Below are 24550 nucleotides of genomic sequence, written 5' to 3'. Positions count from 1 at the left end.
TTTTGTGTTTTTTCTTTTTTTCTGGGACTTGGTATCGCGGTTGGAGTTTTCCTGCTGGGATCCATATTGGAGGTGGGGGCAGACACCTTCAACACTAAGAGCTGCAAGAGATTAGAGAGGAACCACCATTCCACTATCCTAAAGAGCAAGAGCGCGGACTGGACTCAATTTTCTACACTGGTAATCTGTGTGACCCACTTGTTGTGTCACACTGTTTTGTCCTTTTTTTCTCCCACAGTCACGCAGCAACTATTAGACTCTTATGATTCATTGCCCTATTAACATATTATTGTGATATTGGGATTTGTATTTAACTTGTGCATTATTGTTGTATTGTTTTAATGTTTCGTCCTCCTTTCCTCCCTTTTCCCCCGCCTTTTCCCCCTCCCATCCTTCCCCCTTCCTTTTCCTTTTTTCCTTCCCCCCTACCCTCTCCATCTCCCCTTCCTCAGTCCTCCCCACCTCTTTCACCTTCCTTATACGGACGGATTATGGCTGATTCTAACACCAGTCATTTTTTAGATTGTCTTCAAAACAGGTTTAACAAACCAGAATTATTCAGTAAGATGTTTTCAGACATACCAATAGAAGAAGTTATCACTCCCAGTTTGCCATCTCTTATGAATGAGCTGTATAAACTATTGGAGAAGGAAACTAAGTCTTGGTTAGAAATGGCCACCTTAGAGGAATATATTAGGGTGGGTCGTATTCCTAGGGGACTGAGAGTTCTCAAACCCTCAACCTATAATACAGACAGTCCAGAGTTTGTCAAAGAATGGGAAAGAATCCAGGACCATTGTTCCTTAGAATTAATGCGATTATTAATCCTGGAAAGGAAAAAAGAAATAATTGAAGTAGACAGCAGAATAACTAAGGTTAAAAATGAGATTCTTGAAGTTCCCTGCTTGGACAAACTCCCGCAATTGACTAAGGATATGAATATTAAATTGAGAAAATCAGAGAACCAAATTTTAATTAATAAGAACAAAAAGTTTTTAAGGGATAAGAAAGATTATGCTCTCAATATCCAAAGATGTTGGGACACAGGAAAGGAAGCTATGACAAATGGGGACCCCTTAACACAAGGCACCAATGATCCTAATGTTCATATTCCAAAGGGGGAAGCCCAAACTAAGCATACTAATCCCAAAGTTAATATTATTATCCCTAGAACTCCTAGAGACCCCAATTTTCATGCTAGACCTACACATGAAAAACACACTAGACTTCCGTCTAAATACCAACGGAATGATAATATAGAACCCGTAGGATGGGATCAGAATATCCAGAAAAAACAACAATGGATTCCCCATTATCATAAACAAAATAGGAGGCAGAATAAGCCACATACACCACATGTTAGGAAACATACTAATGCCCCCAATAAACATCCAAATACATATAGAGGACACGAAACGGGAACACCAGATATTCCTTTATATAATAAATTTGAAGTACTGAAAGATACAAAGGAAGAGACTGAAAATCAGGATTTTTTAAACAGGTTGGAAAAAATGAGAAAATCAATATCAACCTGGGATTCCAACCACCCACCCCTGTTAGGAACCACCAAAAATACTGTGAGAAAAAGACAGGATTCAGGAGAGGAATCAGAGGGAGTGGTAAAAGAGATAAATCAGCAAATCTCCCCACCAAAACCTGTCCAGATGACTTAACATTAACATCTAAGGGTATTTTTAATCTATCCCATTTTCAAATAGATCACACTTTGATGAATGTTTTGGGGAAAGGATTATCATTTGCCCCCACGCGGAGGGTCAATAACTTCGATCTTTATATAGACCTGCAAAAATTTAATCGCAAATTAACATTAAGCAGACACTTTGTATCTGATAATGGGGGTCATGATTCAATTCCAGTCATCATTAACCCCACTGTCGACACATTATCCACTAACGAACAAAATCAATTGGTGGATTTAATGTGCCTCATGGATGAGGGGATAACCAATGAAGGGGAAAATATACTGACACAGCATTCATTATTTAAGCCCAAGTCTACCTTCTACCCTTACTACTCTAGGGGACTACATATTGATATTTTCAATAAAATGGTAGAGAAAGACTTTAAAGCATTAGAACAATCACAGTCAACTCAGAAGAATTGGAACATGAATTTGACTAGTCAGGAAAGACATTCATTAAATGTATTACGTCAAGATCATAATACAGTTGTAAGGGAAGCAGATAAGGGTGGAGGCATCATACTCCAAGATAGAACAGATTATTGTCTGGAGGCAAACAGATTGCTTTCAGACCCTAGCTCTTACTGTAAACTTCCCAAAGATCCTTCAGTACAGTTCCAGAATGATCTCAAAGAGTTGCTAAACTCTGCTTATGAGTCTAATGTTCTTAAAAAGCATGAGTTTGATTATTTGTATTGTACGGCTCCCACCATCCCTATCATGTACCATTTGCCAAAGATTCACAAATCACTTATTAATCCACCGGGGCGACCTATTATTTCGGGAATTAATTCGCTCACTGCTAATCTCTCTTCTTATGTAGATTTCTTTTTACAACCACTAGTATCCACTTTACCTTCACATTTACTTGATACCACCTCTTTACTCACTATTTTCACTGAATTTAATTGGAAACCAACATATAAACTTGTTACATTAGATGTTCAGACACTGTACACGTCTATTCCCCATAAAGGGGGATTAGATGCGATTAATTATTTCTTATCACTACATGGCACTTTACCTCTTCATCAGCGTAGGTTCATTCACGACTCAATTGAATTTATTTTGACACATAATTATTTTCTATTTGAGCACGAGTTTTATTTACAACTGTGTGGCACTGCTATGGGGACACGTTTTGCACCATCTTTTGCAAATTTATACATGGGATGGTGGGAATCGTTACATATATGGGGTGCTGATGTATCTCCGCCGCAGTTGGTCATGTGGCGGAGATACATCGATGATGTGATCGCCATCTGGGATGGCGATAGCACCTCATTTGATAACTTCGTGGATGGGTTGAATAAGAATGAATTCAACCTCACCTTCACAAGTGAGCTGAGTCCAAATACTATCACCTACTTGGATTTGGAGATATATGTTTCTGAAAACAAGCTACTCACTAAAACCCACTTTAAGAGCACTAATGTAAACTCTTTCTTGCACCCCACGAGTGGCCATGAAAAAAGATGTATTGATAATATCCCCTACAGCCAGTTCTTGCGGATGAGGCGAAATTGTACTGACTTAGAGACATTTAAATCTCAGTCACAAATACTTCAAGAACGATTTTTACAAAAGGGATATGATAGAACCACTGTTAAAAAAGCATTTAATAAGGCATTACGCTGTAATAGGGAAAAATTAATTTGCCCCAAAAGTAAGAACTTAGATCACCATATAAACGCCAATGACACTGGGAGTCAGGATACACCCATACATTTAGTGGAAGATACGATTGACAGTGAAGTCATCACATCTAACACTGTACCACAAATTGTGAGGCCAAAAATAAAGAAACACAGGGAAAAATACAGACCAGACAAGGATAATAAGACACCGTATTTCATTACCAAATTTAATAGGTCACATAATAAGATAAGACATATTCTTAATAAATATTGGTACATTTTACATTTGGACCCCATTTTGACAAAGTTTTTACCAGAAAGACCTCCTATTGTTTTTACTAAAAGTGATAATCTTAAAACCATGCTGGCCCCGAGCCTTCTAAAGGGTAGTGTCCCCAATAAGAAGAAGGACCTTAGAGATCTATTGGGGCTTAAAGGTAATCATAGATGCAATAGATGTAAAATTTGTCCAAGGATGCTGACACAAGATCACTTTAAGTCCAAAATGACAGATCACGAATACACTGGCGACACACTTTATTCGAACTCGGCTAGTCCCACGAATTCGGGTATACCCGGGTGTATTGAGGTTTGTGACTGTTTTCTGCCTGAGTACATTGAGGTATTTTCCAGGCAGGGATTGAAGCATTTTATTCCCGCTGGCTGCAATACTGCACAGAATATATATATATACTGCATTACAATTCATGAATTTATGCCATCTGGTAGACACGCGAAGCATTGCAGCCTATTAAATCCTAATCATTATCATTTAACAGATCAGCCGCCCGTCAGCCAGGCATGAACCCAGGCTGGGAAGGCAAACGCAACGGGGCTTGTCAGAGGTGAGGAGCGGCGCATTCCAGGTATCTGCCAGGTACATACTGGGTATTTGCACGAATAAAGTGTGTCGGTGCAGTATGAGATTAAAAACTATATTGACTGTCTGTCCACATATGTTATATATATTTTACAATGTGGGTGTGGACTACAATATGTAGGTCGCACAAAACGCCATCTGAAAATACGTGTGATGGAACATTTAAGAAATATTGTCAACATCCCTAAAACATTGACCTCTGGTAAACCATTAACCCATTTGCTGTCCCATTTTAAGGATGTCCATCAATGCAGCACCACAGGGGTCAAATACATGGGTATAGAACATATCACCACTACTACTAGAGGTGGCGATAAGGATTTATTTATCGCAAGGAGGGAGCAATTCTGGATATACACACTCCAAACTAAACATCCTGGGGGGTTAAATGATTATGTGGAGTTGACTCCCTTCTTGCGGTAACTAAATGACAGGTGATCTTTTCTTTGCAGTCTGGTTTTATCAAAATTTCAGAATTGAGATGCATTCTATTTTAGCCAATTTTATTCAACATGTTAATGATATTTTTGTTTGTTTTTATGTCTTTTTTTACCTTGCACATGTTTTTCCTTTTCCTCCTTCCTTTCCCTTTCCCCTTTCCCCCCCCCCTTCTTCTCCACATCCATTTCTTTATATTATATGTTTTATGTTTAACTGTTGTATTTTTATGTGGTAGCACAATGTTTTATTAATACTACTTTTTTACATATATTTTCAAATGTATTTTATATGTGACACTTGTTAAAAGGGCCACCTGTAGGTATCTCTTTATGTATTTCCACTGGTGAGTGGCACTTTTGTCTTTTATTATCTAATTATTACTCAAAGTGCCACCACTGCAATACAGCATCAATATCCTGTTCATTTTAACATTAAGGGGCAGGCTTGGTGAAGTTGAACCATCCCCCTTTTCTATTTAACCAATAGTGGATTGGATGTTCTTTTATTGGTATTAACCAATCATCTATGTGGTATATAAAGGACCCCAAACAGGTGCCCCTGATATCGCCTGAGGAAGAATACTTTTGTATTCGAAACGCGTCGCGAAGGGTGTCGCTGGTCTGTTTATCACATACAGCCAGTCTTCACACAAGTGTTTTTATTGCTATTTTTATTGCCATTTTCGATCGAAACGGAAAACGGGCGGGCACTTCCGGGACTACTATAGGGGGCCTCATTTGCCGCGCATGCGCACTACGCAGATCAACACGCCGACAAGCGTGTGAAGCAGAGACGCAGCGCAGCCTCTGAATACAGCCCCAGCGCGCGGGGCTTGTTCCTGAGGACTGAGATTACCCCCCCTCTTCATCCCATATGTTGCCCTACCAATAGAAGTGACGATCGTGATCTGGACCATTAAAGTTTTTATATATGTAAGTGCATATTATTATCTTTATTTGTTGTCAATACATATCAAATCTCAATCTTGGTGCGCTTTTGTGTTTTTTCTTTTTTTCTGGGACTCAATATAATTGAGAACTAAAATGTATTTAAACTTGACAGAATTTGGAACGTTAGTGCATTTAATAACAGCAAACGAGGATACTGCTGCTGATGAAGTAGTTAGACAATTTATATGCAAATTACATACTAACATGAACAGGATATGAACATCAAAATAAAACTTATTCCAACGTTTGTGTAATACTAAAAATAAAAAAATTATAAAGAATATATACAAAATATAGTTAGATTGAATAATAAATAAATAATGATAATAATAATATTCAAATTGAATGACATCTAACATATGCCAGTCTTCTTTGAAACGTGAACCAATTCATTATCACATAATATACACATACCCTACCTATAACTAATAATATGAATATAATGTCCTTAATTGTATAAATCACATATATGTATAATAAATCTAAATACCGTACTAATATCTAAAAAGCAATAAATTGTGCATTATATAATAATTAATAAGAAAATATATACATATTTAAGCTTGAAAAAGAGAGAAACATTAAATGTATCTCTCCATATGTAAACTGGAAAGAAGAGATGAAACAGTGGTTAATGATTGCAAGAGACAAGCCAAAAACTTTTATATGGCTATAGATTTGTATATCAAATATAACCCTATTTTGGGTATATAGAGTCCTGATTGATCAAATTACAATTGTTCCTAAATGATTTTTTTCTATATCATTATAGAGAGAAGATCCCTATAGATATAATTGGGGGCAAAAATTAATCTAGCATAAGGGTGAAAGGGACCTGGATTATAACCATCCCAATATTATTTTTTAAAAATATATCAATGTGACGACTAGTATTGGTGCTGATTCTAGGTATAATAACTGCACTATATAAAGGATGAATATGTATTTGTAAATGTCTATATTAAACTATTGTACGTTGAGTAATAGGGGAGAGAAGCGAAGCTCTATTTTACTTAAGAAAAAGAAATACTAACAAGCCAAGAGGCAGCAATCCAAGTGAATAGAACTAACTAATAATTGAATTAAAAATGAATTTTATGTTTTATATTGTGTCTTGTGTAAACATGGTTTATATATTAATAAGTGAACTTAAATTCTAAATATGATTATTACATAGTAACTTATTAAGAATGATAAAGGAATGTGATTGTGTCAAAGATAAATATTGTGTCAAAGATAAATATTGTGTGTTTGTGATACAGTGCTGACCAAGGGTCCCACAATCACACCGACTAGGACCACGGAGGGAGCATGCTAAACATGCTCAACCCAGACCTCTGAGATCCCGTCAATGGACGTGGATGTTGAATCTATATTACACTATAGTACTTGTGTCAATGCAGTCGTTTAGACCCCCTGGACTTAATGTCTCCAACATATAAATCCAGAAGGTCTCCCTTAAGTTCAGTTTTTTGACCCTGTCGCCACTTAATAATGCTAGAGGGATATGTTCTAAGCACATAACAGTCAATGATGATGGATCCTTGTTGTGTATTTCCAAGAAATGTCTAGATAGGTTGTGAGTGGTAATACCATGTAGAATGTTTCTTCTATGTTCTAGAAATCTTGTGCTTAGAGTCCTTGTGGTTCTCCCCACATATTGGAGTCTGCATTTGCATGTAATGACATAGATCACGAATGAGGATAGACAATCCATATGACTCTTAATTGTATGTGTAGATTTATTAAAAAAGGATGTAACTTGGTTGGTTTTGCACATATGTTTGCATGTTATACATCTATTTCTACCACAAACAAAGTTGCCATTTATTGTCGGTTTTAACAAAGAAAGATCCTTAATCTGTTTAAGGCGACTAGGTGCCAGAATGGTTTTCAAGTTTCTGGCTTTTTTGTATATAATGGGAACTTTAGTTGGTAATTTATTTCCAATTATTGGGTCCCTTAACAATATACTCCAGTGTTTGTTGAGAATTGTTGAAATGCCTTTCACTGAATTATTAAATGTCGTAATGAAAAATGGTGACTTGACAGAATTGACCCCAAAATCACCATTGGTCCCTCCAACCTTGTTTGATTTGGATAATAAAGATTTACGCTCTAGGAGACCTACCTGTCGAAATGTCTCATATACAGTATGATGTGTTTGTCATAACCTTTGGCCAGAAATCTTTCAACCAATATTTCCCCCTGGGCCAAAAAATCAGAATGTGAAGAACAATTCCTCCTAATTCTGAGAAATTGGCCCCTGGGGATATTGGCCAACCATCTTTTGTAATGGTTGCTATTATTGTGTAGATAACTATTGGTGGCCACTGTTTTAAAGTGTGTTTTGGTGATGATTTCTCCATTTAAATGAGCCTCCAGTTCTAAGTCCAGAAACACAATCGTGTTCTTATTAACATTGTAAGTAAACTTCAGATCCATGTCATTGTTGTTAAATGCCTGCAGTTTATGTTCCAGGAGTTCCTGATCACCATCCCATATTAGGATGATGTCATCTATGTAACGGCTATAGTACACAAGACTCGCCCCCAGATCTGCATCACCCCACACATGTAGTTCCTCCCACAAACCCATGTAGAGGTTCGCATAACTGGGGGCAAATCTCGTGCCCATGGCCGTCCCACAGATCTGCAAATAATAAATGTCTTCAAATAAAAAATAATTGTGTTCTAGTATGAATGTAATGGCCTGCAAAATAAACAAGGATTGTGTGTTGCCTAAACTTGTGTCCAAATTAAGAAAATGTTTTACTGCTTCTAAACTTTTATTATGTTTAATGCAAGTATACAAAGATGTAATATCACATGTTGCCCAGATGTATGTGGGTTTCCAAATGATTCCAGAGATGGAGTCGAGGACATGCAACGTGTCTCTTAAATACGATTTCAATCGTGTGACTAAAGGTTGTAGAAAATAATCCACGTATTGGGACACGCTGGATGTCATCGACTCCACCCCTGAAACAATGGGTCTTCCAGGAGGGTTGGAAATGTGTTTATGTATCTTGGGAATGTGGTAAAAAATAGGTGTTCTTGGAAACCGTATGTAAAGAAAACCAAATTCTGACTTGTTAATTACATTCATATTTAGAGCCTGAGTAAGAAGATCTTTATACTTCTTTTGAAAACTTTCCATAGGATCTTGCCCCAAAATGATATATGAGGTATTGTCGCCTAAGAGTCTAAAAGCCTCTGACAGGTAATCTGTTCTGTCCTGCAGAACTATGCCCCCTCCTTTATCCGCCTGTCTAATGACAAGGTTGTTTAGACTACAAAGTTCCTTAAGTGCGATGTTCTCCTCTTTTGATAGATTTCTATTCCGTATTGATGTTGTATTTAAACACATTTGTTCAAAATCCTTAAGAACCATGGTGTAAAAAGTTTCAACAAATGCTCCCTTTGAATGGTAAGGAAAATACGTGGACTTTGCAGAAAAAGGAGAGTGGACTATTTTGGTATCTCTTACTGAAGGGAGATCAGCGGATCCATCAACACTTTGTTCTCTATATAAAACTAGGGGTCTTCCTGGTTGTGATGTAATATTTGTATGATTATTCGTAGATGATATAGAACTATCTAGCTCATAAACGGATAGCTGACTTATATCCAACAAATGTGATGACTCCTCTATTTGTATCCCTTCTTGTAACAGGGTGGACATTGCATCAATGCAAGCTATCTCCTGTGTGTTAAGTATACATTGTTGTTGTTCCTTGTTTTGCATCGTGAAATGTCGCATCAGTGTGATTTTCCTAATATATTTGTTCAAGTCTACAAACAGGTCAAATCTGTTTGGAGGACTACTGGGGGCAAATGAGAGACCCTTGGTCAGCAGTGATATGTGGTTACTAGACAAAATATGTGTTTATAAATTGAAAATGCCGTGTACCTCTGGATTGCTGGCTCTTAGCTTACCTACCTTCTTTCTTTGTTCGCGCTTCCCTCCCCTGGTTCCTCGCAGCTTCTTTTTCTCCGTTGTGGAGTGTTTGTATGATACGTCGGTTTCCGATCCCACAGGGGATAAGATTTTCCTCTCTCCCGATTCTCTTCTTGTGTTACTAATTCTAAAAAAGAGGCAGTGTGAGATTTAATGGTTGGGACAGTATTTTCTGGGTGGTTCTTGTTGCTATCCCTAATCTGTGTTTTAGGTATCGCCCCACTACTTTTGTCAATCACCACAGTCTCCTCACAACTTGCCCCCTTTTCTTGTAAGACTTCAAATCTATTTTCTGTAGGACAGGAAAATTGTGTATTTGCTATTGTCTTTTCACTTCTATGAGTGTTCTGTCCTTTGTCACTAGATGTTGAGTGAGTGTTTGAATTGTCTCTACTCTTGTCCCTTTGTTTGTCATCTTTATGGTTGGTTTTTTTATAATACTTATTTGGAGTATAATGTTTGGATCTATCTCTCCTATCATGTCGTCTCCAATCTCTGATTTTATCAGTAGCATAGTCAGTTTGATCTCTAACATATTTGCTACTCTTGCGATCACTGATCTCCTTTTCATATTTCAGTACCCTAGAGTCAACTAGTTTGTCCAACTCCTGGAATTCTTCACTTTCCACATATGGAATCATGATCTGTTGGGTTTCCTCTATTTCTTTTGCGATTTCATTAAGCTTATCTCCCCTATAATTTATTAATAATTTTATTAGGGTAAAGGAACATGACTCCATTGCGTCATTCCACTTATTTTTAAAATCAATATTTGTATCAAATGTTGGTTTTTTTGTAAACCTTAGGCCCCTAGGGACTATTTTGGCATCCAGATAATTCTGCAATGAAAGGAGATCAAGCCAATGTTTCATCTCTTCCTTCGCCAACCTTTCAAGCTTAAAAAAGTTGGTTTTTAGATCAATTGTATCCTCTTTGAATTCTGTCATATCTATTTCAGCTGAATCTGCATATTGTTGTCTCCTAATGAGACGCTCCTTACTAGTTTTCATCATTTTGCCAGATGTCCCAGAGATGCAAATGCAAGATGGGTGTAAATGGAAAGCTGCTGCTGTCTATTGAGGATGACAATTTAAAGGAACAGTTTTAAAGACAGCGCACCTTTTTCAGCACACCCAAATTGCTGCCTCTCTGGTGACGTGTGCCAAAATGTTGCACCAAATACCAATATTGATTAAGATATTTACATGAACCAACTGGTGCTCGCCTATACAAAATAAAATGTAATATAATGAAAAAATGTACATAAACCAAACAAAAAAAAAAATATAAAAAATGTGCAAAAATGTGAAAAAAATTATTACAATAATCTGTTGAAAATATATAAAAAATATAGCATAAAAATACAAAAAAATGAACTATAAAAAATACTTTAAGTCCAAATGAAGTCCATGAATGAATAAAACAAAGGTCCAGGCTGCTTCTTCTTGGGCTCACCAAGTTCCCATAGTACCTATTAGAAAAAGAAAAGAGAAAAAGCGCCCGATCCTTGTGTAAAATCAGATGAACAATTTAATAAATCATGGACATGACAAATGCACACTTACAATTTGTCTGATTAAAACAAGCATTTTATGGGACCTGCCCATGCACCAAACGAAGACTCCACAGTCACCTCCGCTCTGCAATCTCACGATTAGTTCGTATTCCAGTACTTGAGAACGCCGTTTTCTCCAGGGTGTATATCAACCATCCGTCAGGAGCTTCTCAGCAGCGTGCGTCCGCCATTACTCCCACGCATGTGGTACTGGATACCGGAAGGACTTTGCTTGTGTTTCCTTGGTCTCTCTCTGGTGCCGAAGGCAGGTCAGCCACCGTAGTTACAATGTAAACCGTCCCTACGCGTTTCTTCCGCCTTTGCGGATTTCATCAGGGGATGGACACCAAAGGGGCTATCTGGTGTTAAATAGTCCCTCATGTTAATAAACATTATATGACTCACAGGTGTGTTCAATTCAATCGGTGTCATTAAATCAAGTTGATATCTGGTGCAATGTAATTGAGAACTAAAATATATTTAAACTTGACAGAATTTGGAACGTTAGTGCATTTAATAACAGCAAACAGCAAATCTCCCCCCCCCCCCACTTGGCGCACCTCTGGGTTATACTATATATATATATATATATATATATATATATATATATATATATATATATATATATATATATATATATATATATACACACACACATATACACACACACACACACGTGTATGTGTGTATAAAACAGACTATATATATACATATAGTATGATATATATATATATATATATATATATATATATATATATATATATATATATATATATATATATATACACGACTATTAAGGTTAAAGATAATGGTGAAAGACAGGGTTGCAGACCTGTCTAAGACATGCAAATGAAAATACAGGAATATTTACAGTATATATATATATATATATATATATATATATATATATATATATATATATATATATATATATATATATATATATATATATTGCGCGCGCACACACACATATAACGTTTTATCCAACTTTTTCATTTATCATTTGTAGAGAAAATGAACATTGTCGCCAGAAGCGCTATTTTTTCAAAATGTAACATCTCTACTAGTGTAAAATGATACTTCATATAAAGCAGGTTATGGGACCCAGTATAAAATGACCTTCATGTTTCTTATTACATCCCAGTATATGGATACTTTCTATTATCACAAGCTGCTAACATGTGACAGGGCTCAGAGTCTGAGGCCAGAATGTGACATACTGAACATTCTCATTCTAAATTTCAAAAAATATTGTGTTGATTTCTGACCTGACTGCCGTGGTTACAGCTTAACCACTCTGTTCTACTGCATGTCACCACTTTCTGCCACAACCAGCTGACGGTGGATCTGCAAGGAGTTCAACGCTCATTGGCATCAAATCTGTGGCTTGGTTAACGTATCATTTCTCCAGCTTTTTATTGTATTGTTTTGAAGTAGATTATATTTATTTAGTTGAATAGATATTTATTTAGTTAAATAGATTATATTTGTTAGTTTAATAAGTTATATTTCTTAGTTTAATAAATTATATTTCTTAGTTTAATAAGTTATATTTCTTAGTTTAATAAATTATATTTCTTAGTTTAATAAGTTATATTTGTTAGTTTAATAAGTTATATTTGTTAGTTAATAGATTATATTTGTTAGCACAGTAGATTATATTTACTAGTATTTAAGTCTCCCCCTCAGTGCCCCATTAGGACCCGTGCGCATATTTCACATCTTTTCGGAGTCGCTTATTTTTTAGACCCTCGGAGCCGAAACCTAAAGGGGTCAGCTAAGAAAGTTCGGATCAAGAGGAGCCGCACAGTTTAAAGACAGAACATTTCCAAGGGAGATGGAGACAATTTGGGTAAGATCTGATTAAAGGACAACCTTTGGGGAAGGAAAGGGTGACGCGGGAGTGTAAGAGGGGGGTGAGAGAGCAAGGTGGTGTGTCAGATTGGGGCAGAGCAAGAGAACGCAAAAATGATGGGGATTTGCTGCACACCAAAAAAAACAATTAGTGATACTTTTACTGGTGCCCCTTAGTCTCAGGGAAGACCGGCATTTCGTCCAATGTATACAATATGATTGATGGAAAAGGGCACACGGATTTGAATAAAAAAAGATAATTTATTGTGCCACAGACTACAATGTTTCGGCTGCTGGCCTTTCTTTGCTGGATTTAGTGGGTTTAGCCACTTTACCGAGAAAGGCCAGCAGGCTGAAATGTTGTTGTCTATGGCAATGCAAGAGAAAACAGGTTGGGGGGGTGGGTTCTCGCAAGGTCGCCGACCCATGGGTGAGTGTCCCCGGTGGCAACTAGTCCTGGACCCCGGGAAAGCTGTCTGTGGCCCATACAAGCTGAGTAACATGTAGAAAGGACACATGTATGTTCAGAATGAGTTAGCATGGTATTTTGAGAGGCATCATAGCAGGTCAGTGCAAGTCAGTGCAGAGCACTGCAAGGTCAGTCAATATGAGGAAGGGTCCGATGGAGGAATTGGAGGGTCCCAGAATATCTCTTAAAGCAGGGGTGCGCAAATCGAGGGGTGCGACATTTTCTTGGGGAGGAGGGGCTCGGCGCTTACAGTGGCCCCTCGCTCTTCCCCACAGCATTTAAATTAAATGCCGGAAATCGCGCGCAAGGCCTCTGTAAGTTCCCTTTCCTTGTCTCCGGCGGCTTCTGGAGACAGCAACGTGGCGTCACATGATGTCACATTACCATAGCAACATGATATCACATGACGTCGTTACATCAGAACGTCGGAGACAAGGTGGGGAGGGTGGAGGGGGGAGCAGGGGAAAAAGGTTGCGCAACCCTGTCTTAAAGCATTGTCTTGCATACAGATCAGAGGCGAAGAATGGATATGGATATCCGATGTTAAGGAGGAAATAATACTGAGATCACTACCGCTAAGACCGATTCGATGGAAGAAGGTGAGTGATGAAATAGCCGTCACTGTTTAACTCTTCCAATTACCTGCAACTTCATGCAGAGAAATAGCAACGCTTGTTTTTAACGCATTAAGCGCCTAATGGGGAATTCAACTGCTGAGAGTTTAAGGGAGTTACTCACCAAACTCAGCGACGTTTCTGTGTCTCTGTGATAACTCCCCCAGGACATGCTTGAAAACCAGAGGTAACTCAATGTATTTTTGATAAATAGAAAAATGACCTTCTGGGGAGGGGTATATAATGGGTACTGGGCCTGGTGAGGTGGGTATAACGGGTTCTGGGCCTGGTGAGGTGGGTATAACAGGTACTGGGCCTTGGGAGGGTTGTATAACTGGGTACTGAGCCTGGGGAGGTGGGTATAACGGGTATTTGCCCTGTGGAGGGCGGTATAACGTGGTATTGGGGAGGGGGTATAAGTGGCACAGGAGCTCTTGCGATACAGAGTATCACTGTCCCTGGTTACAAACACTTCATGTCTCCTGCAGATCAGGACACGCACGAAGGTGGTGCCCTTTGTGCCACCAGACGACGAGGCGGGCTACGAGGCGGACGACGAGGCATACGATAAAGCGGGCGTCAAGTGGTGCGAAGAGGTGGGCTACAAGGCGGCCGATGAGGCAGACGACGAAGCGGATGTCAAGTCTGGCGACGTGGTGGACGATGGCCTAGGAGAATACGAGAGGTGTGGACGGATCTGCTGCTTCACCTTTTTTAGGCGGAGGAGAAGACCCCGGGAGCAGGTAGCAGAATACGAGAGGTGCGGACAGATCTGCTGCTTCACCTTTTTTAGGCGGAGCAGCAGACCCCGGGAGCAGGTAGCAGAGGAGCCAGGGCGTAGATCCAGGGGTATTCTAGGGGCCCTGAGAAGTTGGTTTGACCGCAGGAGAGGCAGATAAGATCAGGAAGGCTGCGGGAGGGGCAGGTACTAGAGGGAGATTGGGATATTGGGCGTGAGAGGGTGAGAGAGAACAAGGAGCAGGGCCGGAGCACGGGTTTCATGCGCCCCAGGCGAAACTTAAAATTTGTGCCCCAGTTGTATAAAAAATAATAAGATAAATAAAATAATAAAATAAACAGTGGCGTAGCTATCGGGGCTGCAGGGGGTGCGACCGCACCCCAGCGCGACGCAAAATAAAAATAAAAGGGCGCCAAAATACTGGATAAAAAAAAGAATAATAATTTTTAAAAAAAGATAAATAAATTAGAAATAATAAGAGGAAAAAATAATAATGATTATTAATGCGCCCCTAGGACCTTTGCGCGCTAGGCGACCGCCTAATGGCCGGCCGGCCCTGCGAGGTATGCGGGAGGAAAAGGGGTGAATGGGATAGATATGCAGGGGGATGGGGGAGCAGGTGAGTTATACACAGGGGCACAAGGGCCCCATCACCCGCATCTCTATATACTGAGTGTGCCCCTGTGTATAACAACGCTGATCTGTGCTGTTCCATCTGATCTCACTGTGCAGTGATCCAGGGACCATCCGATCGCCATTTAATGGGGTCAGGAAGGAATTTTTTTCCCCCATTGCACAGCAGGGGTTATGTTTCGCCTTCCTCTGGATCACAGCAACAAACTGCCCTTTGTGCATGAATTATCAGTGAGATCTTTATACACCCTGCATTGGTCTTCACCCCTTTGCTGCCGGAGGGGCCTGCAGTGCATTGCTCTGCGTGTTACTATATCGCTCTGCAATGTGCTGCAGGCCCCTCCCAGCAAAGAGATTAATTATTTAAATAAAATACTCTCTTTAATCCAACCTATGTGTAGTGTCTTTTCTATCCGTTGTATCTATTGCTAACAGCTCAGTGATTCTTCCCCAGGTCGCTGCACTAGTGTCACACTGCCAAGCCGGGTGTGATGGAGATTTATAGGGTCACATATACACTTCTGCCAAAACACGAGTGCAAACAGGAAGCCCCTCTGATCTGTCATATCTTTTATAACACAAAACGGTATCTAAAAAGGTAAAAAGAACATACATGGGATTCTGCTACAAATATCTCTCTAATTACAAACCAATTAGCAAATCATTCAGATTAGAGTCGAGAGAAAAGAAAGGGTTTAGTATCTCATGTACAGTATACTGTATGCAGTGTAGGCTGTTCTGCGCATTACATGCAGGGGACAACATTTAGGGGATATAAGTAATGCTGATCTCAGAGCTGACCGGCTCTACCGGCTGACCTGCTCTACCGGCTGATCTGCTCTACTGGCTGACCGGCTGACATGCTCTTCTGGCTGACCGGCTCTACTGGCTGACAGGCTGACCGGCTCTACCGGCTGACCGGCTTCCCTTCTTCCAGCTAACTGACCTGAATTGTGGCCCCTGTATCTCCCAATTAAACGTTTTATTGGCATATTCTTGTTTGACTCGTTCTATACAGACATTTTCTATACATTCATTGAGGGATTTGATAACATCTGTAAGATCTCTCAGAACATCACATTCTGTACGTTTGTGCTGAATATTTTTCCATTCTCAATTTACTTAGGGGCCTATGCAGAGAGCAGCGCTGGAAATAATTGGAATTGGTAATAAATTGTACCTGTAATGGCGTGATTTTATCTCCATATGCAGAAAGGTCAGAAAATTGCATTTAAAATCATGCTTGATTATGGAGAGTTTCAACCGGCGAGATGCGCGCTGGTGAAACATGTTTGAAAAAAAGCGCGATTTTTTTTCTTCTTTTCACTCTCGCCGGTGAGCTCCAGTTTCCTGCCAACTTTTGCTGGCGGAGCTAATTCTAGAATTTCTCTCCATTTTAATGGCGCGAACAGCCGCTAGATGGCGATCGTGCCTTTCTGCATACGGCCCTTTTCAAAACTGGCGAGATTTTGGTTCTCGCCAGCCGTGCGGCGAGTTCTACTAAAAAAAAATAAAAAAATGGCGCTTTTTACTCAACTCGCCATTTCCAACCTTATTATAGCCATATAGCGCTAAAAAACGCCGAAATTTCCGTTCGCGCTGCTCTCTGCATAGGCCCCTTAATATTAGTTTTTGGCTTCAATTATTTATATCGAGCCCAAAATACCTTTATACAGAATGCTGTTCCCTTTAGCCCACAAATGCTGCTTCATTAAAGCCCATGGGTGGCACTTTGTGCATTCTCAAACTTTTAGGCAACATCCCTAATTTCCAAAAGTGGGATAAAATCTGTGCATATTTAAATGGTTAATTTTTCCATTTTTCCATTGTGACAAAATATCAATTTTCTCACTCAGACTCCTAAATCCCTCCCCAAATATATCCGTTTCACATAAAAGTGTGTGCGCGTCTCCTTCCGCCTAACTGGCACGTCGTCCTTAAGGGCGCCACTCCGTGTAACTCCACGCTGCCCTCCAGTGGCAAAAGAAATAAGATACATTTACTATACTCGTCTGGCAGCTGCTTCCGTATAAGGTGGGTAACTCTGTATTAGGGGTCTTGGTAGAGTATATTTTATACGTATGTCAGTTAGATAGGAATATTATTTTCTCAACGGGTTATTGTGAGAGGCCTTAGATCTTATCCTATATGCACGCAGCCCTCGCCTCTCTGACCTTGAACACGTACTTCAATCTGATTTTTTGAGACTTGAAACTGGATTTCCCAAAACAAACTGATTTTAAACACTGACAAGACTGTAACAATGGTATTTGGGACCAGAGCTAAATTGCTAAAGCTACCAATGACAGAGCTTCAGATAAAAACCAGCTCTAATACCATCCTAGCCCCTGTTACTTGTTTGAAATATCTGGGCATATAGTTCAACTCCCATTTAACATTTGGGTTGCACATTGATACCCTGACATCCAAATCCTATGCCAAACTAGGTGTACTTTACAGGAACAAATCCTCCCTAAGGCCCTCATGCAGTAATCGCCTACAGCGATTCAGTAAGCCCAGAGAAGCTGGCGATTAGAGCAAAAATAACCGTTTTTTGTTTTGCCGGAAAATAAATAAATAAATAAAATCTGCAGATGCGCGGTGATAAGCCACTTTTCGGCACTGATCGCCAGTTTTTCAAACACGCTCAATTCTATAAGCCCTGATCAGCTTATTGCGGCTGATCTCCACTTTAAAATTGCTGTTTCTTCTCCAAATTGTCCCGCCACAAAAGTTGGCAAGAAGGTGGGGTGAAGCTGCGATGAAAATAACATGCATGTGTCCCAGAGCTGATATCCATTGATATCAGCACCAGAGACCCCCGGCATGAATCCCATGCATAAAAAATGCATTTACAGGCAACTTCATTACAGCCAAGGCAATGAAGGGGTTATACACCCGTGCCAGGCTTATTGTGGGTAGCGGGGGTGGGAGGAGGTGGTATTTGGCCCTGGCTGGGTGTTTAGGCCTTGCCAGGGGGTTGGGGGATGACTTAACCTCTTCTTTAACTTAGCGGTTAATACCGCTAAGGTAATGAAGGGGTTAACCCCTCCCACTACCCCCCCACCCGGTAGGCCTAAACACCCATCCTTGGGGCCAATACCCCGTTCACCCACCCCCGCTACCCACAATAAACACAAATACACATAACAGCCCCACTGGCCACCTCCTAGGTCCCTAATAAACCATTACAATATTCATAAAACCATTATTTTGTTTACACCCAGGATTATTACATGGGGTTAGGGCTATGTTATTCAGTGAGGGGTTGTATGTTTGTATTCGTAGGGACAGGCAAGGCCGGAGCCAGATCGGGTTCTCCTGCCTCTGTCCTCCCTGTCTCCTGACCCTTCCTGTAGCCGGACAAAGAAGAAGAAGCAGGCACACGGTCTTACTCAAAGGAGGTTTAATATGCCATAAAGTCCAACGTTTCGGCAGTCAAATACAGCCTTTCTCAAGGTGAAGGCTACCAAACACAAGAAAACAGTCACAATATATACCACCCCCCCTGATACTCACCCCTCCCGGCTCTGCCACATAACCAGGATGCTGACGCCCACCTGATGACGTCAGAGCTACCACATGGCGCCCCCTAGTGACGTCTAGGTCTAAATCCCTGGCAATACAGCATAGAGCTGTCTTGGAGGACTGCAGCCACAGCCACACATGGGGGAGTGTTCAGTCTGGGGAGAGGTGTGGCTGTGGCTGCAGTCCTCCAAGACAGCTCTATGCTGTATTGCCAGGGATTTAGACCTAGACGTCTGACGTCACTAGGGGGCGCCATGTGGTAGCTCTGACGTCATCAGGTGGGCGTCAGCATCCTGGTTATGTGGCAGAGTGGGGTGGGGTTGCATCCCTTGTTTTTATGACTTTCTAATAAAGATAGATTTTTGCCAGACCTGCCTCTTCTCTGGATCATGGTGCGCTGCACTTTCTCTAGGGCAGGCCTGCACAACTCCAGTCCTCGAGGGCCGCACACAGGCCAGGTTTTTAGGATATCCCTACTTCAGCACAGCTGGCTCAATTAGTGGCTCAGTACGACTGAGCCACTAATTGAGCCAGCTGTGCTGATTTAGGGATATCCTGAAAACCTGGCCTGTTTGCGACCCTCGAGGACTGGAGTTGTGCAGGCCTGCTCTAGGGTATGGGAGACTGCCTGACGGGTGGCTGGGTTATGGGAGACTGCCTGACACTTTTATGGGAGTCTGCCTGACACTTGGGTGGGTGGGAGACTGTCTGACACTTGGGTTGACTGCCTGACACTTTGACTGCCTGACACTTGGGTGGGTGGGTGAGAGACTGCCTGACACTTGGGTTTGACTGCCTGACACTTGGGTGGGTGGGTGGGAGACTGCCTGACACTTGGGTGGGTGGGTGGGAGACTGCCTGACACTTGGGTGGGTGGGTGGGAGACTGCCTGACACTTGGGTGGGTGGGTGGGTGGGAGACTGCCTGACACTTGGGTGGGTGGGAGACTGCCTGAAACTTGGGGGGGTGGGTGGTAGACTGCCTGACACTTGGGTTGACTGCCTGACACGTGGGTGGGTGACTGACTGCCTGACACTTGGGTGGGTGGGAGGGAGACTGCCTGACACTTGGGTGGGTGGGAGGGAGACTGCCTGACACTTGGGTGGGTGGGAGACTGCCTGAAACTTGGGGGGGTGGGTGGGAGACTGCCTGACACTTGGGTGGGTGACTGCCTGACACTTGGGTTGACTGCCTGACACGTGGGTGGGTGACTGACTGCCTGACACGTGGGTGGGTGACTGACTGACACGTGGGTGGGTGACTGACTGACACGTTAGACTGCCTGGCACGTGGGTGGGTGGGTGGGTGACTGACTGCCTGACATATGGGTGGGTGACTGACTGACACGTGGGTGACTGACTGACACGTGGGTGAGTGGGTGAGTGGGTTGGTGTCTGTATACATTCTGTCACTGATACACACAGACACTGGGAGGGGGCAGTCACACACACACTGGGGGGGCAGTCACACACAAACACAGAATGGGAGGGGGGCAGACACACACACACACAGAATGGGAGGGGGGCAGACACACACACACAGAGAATGGGAGGGGGGCAGACACACACACACACAGACTTGGAGGGGGCACTTACACACACTGGGAGGCGGGCAGTCACACTTGCACAGACTGGAAAGGGGAGCAGTCACACACACACAGACTGGGAGGGGGCAGTCACACACACACACACACACACTGGGAGGGGGGCAGTCACACACCCACACTGGGTGGGGGGCAGTCACACACCCACACTGGGAGGGGGGCAGTCACACACCCACACTGGGTGGGGGGGGGCAGTCACACACCCACACTGGGTGGGGGGGGCAGTCACACACACACTGGGAGGGGGGGCAGTCACACACACACTGGGAGGGGGGGGGGCAGTCACACACACACACTGGGAGGGGGGCAGTCACACACACTGGGAGGGGGGGCAGTCACACACACACTGGGAGGGGGGGCAGTCACACACACACTGGCAGGGGGGCAGTCACACACACACTGGGAGGGGGGGCAGTCACACACACACTGGGAGGTGGGGCAGTCACACACACACACACAGACTGGGAGGGGGGCAGTCACACACACACTGGGAGGGGGGGCAGTCACACACACACAGACTGGGAGGGGGGCAGTCACACACACACTGGGAGGGGGGGCTGTCACACACACTGGGAGGGGGGGCAGTCACACACACTGGGAAGGGGGGCAGTCACACACACACTGGGAGGAGGCAGTCACACACACACTGGGAGGAGGCAGTCACACACACACTGGGAGGAGGCAGTCACACACACACTGGGAGGAGGCAGTCACACACACACTGGGAGGGGGGGCAGTCACACACACACTGGGAGGGGGGCAGTCACACACACACTGGGAGGGGGGCAGTCACACACACTGGGAGGGGGGCAGTCACACACACTGGGAGGGGGGGCAGTCACACACACACTGGGAGGTGGGGCAGTCACACACACACAGACTGGGAGGGGGGCAGTCACACACACACTGGGAGGGGGGCAGTCACACACACACAGACTGGGAGGGGGGCAGTCACACACACACTGGGAGGGGGGCTGTCACACACACTGGGAGGGGGGGCAGTCACACACACACTGGGAGGGGGCAGTCACACACACACTGAGAGGGGGGGCAGTCACACACACACTGGGAGGGGGCAGTCACACACACACACACACACACACACACACACACACACACTGGGAGGGGGGCAGTCACACACACACTGGGAGGGGGCAGTCACACACACACTGGGAGGGGGCAGTAACACACACACTGGGAGGGGGGGGCAGTCACACACACACTGGGAGGGGGGGGCAGTCACACACACACTGGGAGGGGGGGGCAGTCACACACACACTGGGAGGGGGGGCAGTCACACACACACACTGGGAGGGGGCAGTCACACACACACTGGGAGGGGGCAGTCACACACACACTGGGAGGGGGCAGTCACACACACACAGACTGGGAGGGGAGGCAGTCACACACACAGACTGGGAGGGGGCCAATCACACGCACAGACTGGGAGGGGGGGCAGTCACACACACAGACTGGGAGGGGGAGCAGTCACACACACAGACTGGGAGGGGGAGCAGTCACACACACAGACTGGGAGGGGGGCAGTCACACACACAGACTGGGAGGGGGGCAGTCACACACACAGACTGGGAGGGGGGCAGTCACACACACAGACTGGGAGGGGGGCAGTCACACACACAGACTGGGAGGGGGGCAGTCACACACACAGACTGGGAGGGGGAGCAGTCACACACACAGACTGGGAGGGGGAGCAGTCACACACACAGACTGGGAGGGGGGCAGTCACACACACAGACTGGGAGGGGGGCAGTCACACACACAGACTGGGAGGGGGGCAGTCACACACACAGACTGGGAGGGGGGCAGTCACACACACAGACTGGGAGGGGGGCAGTCACACACACAGACTGGGAGGGGGGCAGTCACACACACAGACTGGGAGGGGGGCAGTCACACACACAGACTGGGAGGGGGGCAGTCACACACACAGACTGGGAGGGGAGGCAGTCACACACACAGACTGGGAGGGGGGCAGTCACACACACAGACTGGGAGGGGGGCAGTCACACACACAGACTGGGAGGGGTCTGGGGAGGCAGTCACACACACAGACTGGGAGGGGGGCAGTCACACACACACAGACTGGGAGGGGGGGCAGTCACACACACAGACAGGGAGGGGGGCAGACACACACACAGACTGGGAGGGGAGGCAGTCACACACACAGACTGGGAGGGGGGCAGTCATACACACACACACAGACTGGGAGGGGGGGCAGTCACACACACAGACTGGGAGGGGGGCAGTCACACACACACAGACTGGGAGGGGAGGCAGTCTCACACACAGACTGGGAGGGGGGCAGTCACACACACAGACTGGGAGGGGGGCAGTCACACACACAGACTGGGAGGGGGGCAGTCATACACACACACACACAGACTGGGAGGGGGGGCAGTCACACACACAGACTGGGAGGGGGGCAGTCACACACACACAGACTGGGAGGGGAGGCAGTCACACACACAGACTGGGAGGGGGGCAGTCACACACACAGACTGGGAGGGGGGCAGTCACACACACAGACTGGGAGGGGGGCAGTCACACACACACTGACTGGGAGGGGGGGCAGTCACACACACAGACAGGGAGGGGGGCAGTCATACACACACACAGACTGGGAGGGGGGCAGACACACACACACACAGACAGGGAGGGGGGCAGACACACACACAGACTGGGAGGGGAGGCAGTCACACACACAGACTGGGAGGGGGGCAGTCATACACACACACACACAGACTGGGAGGGGGGCAGTCACACACACAGACTGGGAGGGGGGCAGTCACACACACAGACTGGGAGGGGGGCAGTCACACACACAGACTGGGAGGGGGGCAGTCACACACACAGACTGGGAGGGGGGCAGTCACACACACAGACTGGGAGGGGGGCAGTCACACACACAGACTGGGAGGGGGGCAGTCACACACACAGACTGGGAGGGGGGGCAGTCACACACACAGACTGGGAGGGGAGGCAGTCACACACACAGACTGGGAGGGGGGCAGTCATACACACACACACAGACTGGGAGGGGGGGCAGTCACACACACACACACTGGGAGGGGGGCGGTCATACACACACACACAGACTGGGAGGGGGCAGACACACACACAGACAGGGAGGGGGGCAGACACACACACAGACTGGGAGGGGGGCAGTCACACACACAGACTGGGAGGGGGGCAGTCACACACACAGACTGGGAGGGGGGCAGTCACACACACAGACTGGGAGGGGGGCAGTCACACACACAGACTGGGAGGGGGGGCAGTCACACACACAGACTGGGAGGGGGGCAGTCACACACACACAGACTGGGAGGGGAGGCAGTCACACATACACACACACACACACAGACTGGGAGGTGGGGCAGTCACACTTGCACAGACTGGGAGGGGGGCAGACACACACACACAGACTGGGAAGGGGGCAGTCACACACACACAGACTGGGAAGGGGGCAGTCACACACACACAGACTGGGAGGGGGGCAGTCACACACACACAGACTGGGAGGGGGGCAGACACACACACAGACTGGGAGGGGGGCAGACACACACACACAGACTGGGAAGGGGGCAGTCACACACACAGGCGACATGGGGCTTACCTGTAATGCCACTGTAGGGAGCCAGAAGTAGTGAGGCTTTTTTCCAGTCTGCCGGCAGTTTCAGTTGCCAGCTGTGAGCCTTCCTTCTGGTGAACACACACACACACACACACACACACACACACACACACACACACACACACACACACACACACACACACACACACACACACACACACACACACACACACACACACACACACACACACACACACACACACACACACACACACACACACACACTGACATACACACACACACTTACTTCAAGGAGAGACTCCGGGGTTTTGACTCCGCCCCCGTGTCCTCCCACACACGGCACGAGTGCAGATTGACTGCACTCGG

The 24550-nt window shown here is 44.7% G+C and overlaps 1 long non-coding RNA gene across 1 annotated transcript; it reads right to left on the bottom strand.

Annotated features, from left to right (window-relative positions):
- Positions 1–5745: 5745 nt before the first annotated feature.
- On the bottom strand, positions 5746–24305 carry LOC142484017 (uncharacterized). The gene is made up of 3 exons (XR_012797532.1): positions 24206–24305; positions 9556–9700; positions 5746–6219 (listed from the first exon to the last, which is right to left on the bottom strand). It is a non-coding gene; the product is annotated as an uncharacterized LOC142484017 (long non-coding RNA).
- Between the last annotated feature and the right edge of the window lie 245 nt (positions 24306–24550).

The sequence above is a fragment of the Ascaphus truei genome, unplaced genomic scaffold (genome assembly GCF_040206685.1).
Source record: "Ascaphus truei isolate aAscTru1 unplaced genomic scaffold, aAscTru1.hap1 HAP1_SCAFFOLD_425, whole genome shotgun sequence".
In the NCBI taxonomy this organism is placed as follows: Eukaryota; Metazoa; Chordata; class Amphibia; order Anura; family Ascaphidae; genus Ascaphus; species Ascaphus truei.
Note: the sequence above shows the minus strand (reverse complement) of the source record. Positions and strands in the feature narration are given on the sequence as shown.